The sequence below is a fragment of the Carassius auratus genome, unplaced genomic scaffold (genome assembly GCF_003368295.1).
Source record: "Carassius auratus strain Wakin unplaced genomic scaffold, ASM336829v1 scaf_tig00049965, whole genome shotgun sequence".
NCBI lineage: Eukaryota > Metazoa > Chordata > Actinopteri > Cypriniformes > Cyprinidae > Carassius > Carassius auratus.
The window spans coordinates 25,001-27,084 of NW_020527134.1; the positions used below are offsets into that span (position 1 = coordinate 25,001).

The following is a 2,084-nucleotide window of genomic DNA, read 5'->3' on the forward strand; positions in this document are numbered from 1 at the left end:
GCCTGGGAATACCAGGTGTTTTAATCTTTTTTGGAAAATTTCACGAATTATATAATAATCATTCATTAAAAAAAAAAAAAATAGAGTCAATGCCCGATCTCTGATCTTAGCAGGTTTAGGTCTGGTTAGTACTTTTATGAGAGACTGCCTAGGAATACCAGGTGCTTTAAGCTTTTGGGTTTCTTTCCTACGTATATAATGTACTGGCGATAAGATTATGGCCCGATCTCGTCTGATCTCGGAAGCTAAGCAGGTTTGGGCCTGGTTAGTACTGGATGGGAGACCGCCTGGGAATACCAGGTGCTGCTAAGCTTTTTGGAAATTTTTCACTTAGTATATAATAATTTTTGCCAAAAAATAGAGTCAATGCCCGATCTCTGAATATTAGCAGGTTTGCGCCTGGTTAGTACATGGATGGGAGACTGCCTGGGAATACCAGGTGCTGTAAGCTTTTTGGACATTTTTCACTATATAATTTTTGCCAAAAATAGAGTCAATGCCCCGATCTCTGAATAATTTGCAGGTTTGGGCCTGGTTAGTACATGGATGGGAGACTGCCAGGGAATACCAGGTGCTTTAATGTTTTTGGAAAATTCACGAATTATATAATAATCTTTCATTAAAAAAAAAAAAAAGTCAATGCCCGATCTCTGAATCTTAGCAGGTTTAGGTCTGGTTAGTACTTTGATGAGAGACTGCCTAGGAATACCAGGTGCTTTAAGCTTTTGGGCTTTCTTTCCTACTTATATAATGTACTGGCGATACGATTGGCTGGTCTTTAAATAGCCCTCTCTTTGCAACAGACTTCGCTTACGGCCATACCAACCTGGCTATGCCCGATCTCGTCGATCTCGGAAGCTAAGCAGGTTTGGGCCTGGTTAGTACTTGGATGGGAGACCGCCTGGGAATACAGGTGCTGTAAGCTTTTTGGGAAATTTTTTCACTTAGTATATAATAATTTTGCCAAAAAAATAGATGTCAATGCCCGATCTCTGAATATTAGCAGGTTTGCGCCTGGTTTAGTACATGGATGGGAGACTGCCTGGGAATACCAGGTGCTTTAATCTTTTTTGGAAAATTTCACGAATTATATAATAATCATTCATTAAAAAAAAAAAATAGAGTCAATGCCCGATCTCTGAATCTTAACAGGTTTAGGTCTGGTTAGTACTTTGATGAGAGACTGCCTAGGAGTACCAGGTGCTTTAAGCTTTTGGGCTTTCTTTCCTACTTATATAATGTACTGGCGATAAGAATGGCTGGTCTTTAAATAGCCCTCTCTTTGCAGCAGACTTCGCTCACGGCCATACCAACCTGGCTATGCCCGATCTCGTCTGATCTCGGAAGCTAAGCAGGTTTGGGCCTGGTTAGTACTTGGGTGGGAGACCGCCTGGGAATACCAGGTGCTGTAAGCTTTTTGGACATTTTTCACTTAGTTTATAATAATTTTGCCAAAAATAGAGTCAATGCCCGATCTCTGAATCTTAGCAGGTTTAGGTCTGGTTAGTACTTTTATGAGAGACTGCCTAGGAATACCAGGTGCTTTAAGCTTTTGGGTTTTCTTTCCTACTTATATAATGTACTGGCGATAAGATTGGCTGTTCTTTAAATAGCCCTCTCTTTGCAGCAGACTTCGCTTACGGCCATACCAACCTGGCTATGCCCGATCTCGTCTGATCTCGGAAGCTAAGCAGGTTTGGGCCTGGTTAGTACTTGGATGGGAGACCTCCTGGGAATACCAGGTGCTGTAAGGTTTTTGGAAATGTTTCACTTAGTATATAATAATTTTGCCAAAAATAGAGTCAATGCCCGATCTCTGAATATTAGCAGGTTTGCGCCTGGTTAGTACATGGATGGGAGACTGCCTGGGAATACCAGGTGCTGTAAGCTTTTTGGACATTTTTCACTTACTATATAATAATTTTGCCAAAAAATAGAGTCAATGCCCGATCTCTGAATATTTGCAGGTTTGGGCCTGGTTAGTACATGGATGGGAGACTGCCTGGGAATACCAGGTGCTTTAATCTTTTTGGAAAATTTCACGAATTATATAATAATCTTTCATTAAAAAAAAAATAAAAAAA

General features: G+C 40.5%; 3 non-coding genes across 3 annotated transcripts; all 3 read left to right on the forward strand.

Moving 5' to 3' along the window:
- Positions 1–808: 808 nt before the first annotated feature.
- Positions 809–925, forward strand: LOC113089505 (5S ribosomal RNA). Its single transcript, XR_003286561.1, has one exon. It is a non-coding gene; the product is annotated as a 5S ribosomal RNA (ribosomal RNA).
- A 371-nt stretch (positions 926–1,296) lies between these two features.
- Positions 1,297–1,415, forward strand: LOC113089497 (5S ribosomal RNA). The gene has a single exon (XR_003286553.1). It is a non-coding gene; the product is annotated as a 5S ribosomal RNA (ribosomal RNA).
- Positions 1,416–1,635: 220 nt separating this feature from the next.
- Positions 1,636–1,754, forward strand: LOC113089488 (5S ribosomal RNA). The gene has a single exon (XR_003286545.1). It is a non-coding gene; the product is annotated as a 5S ribosomal RNA (ribosomal RNA).
- Positions 1,755–2,084: the final 330 nt, after the last annotated feature.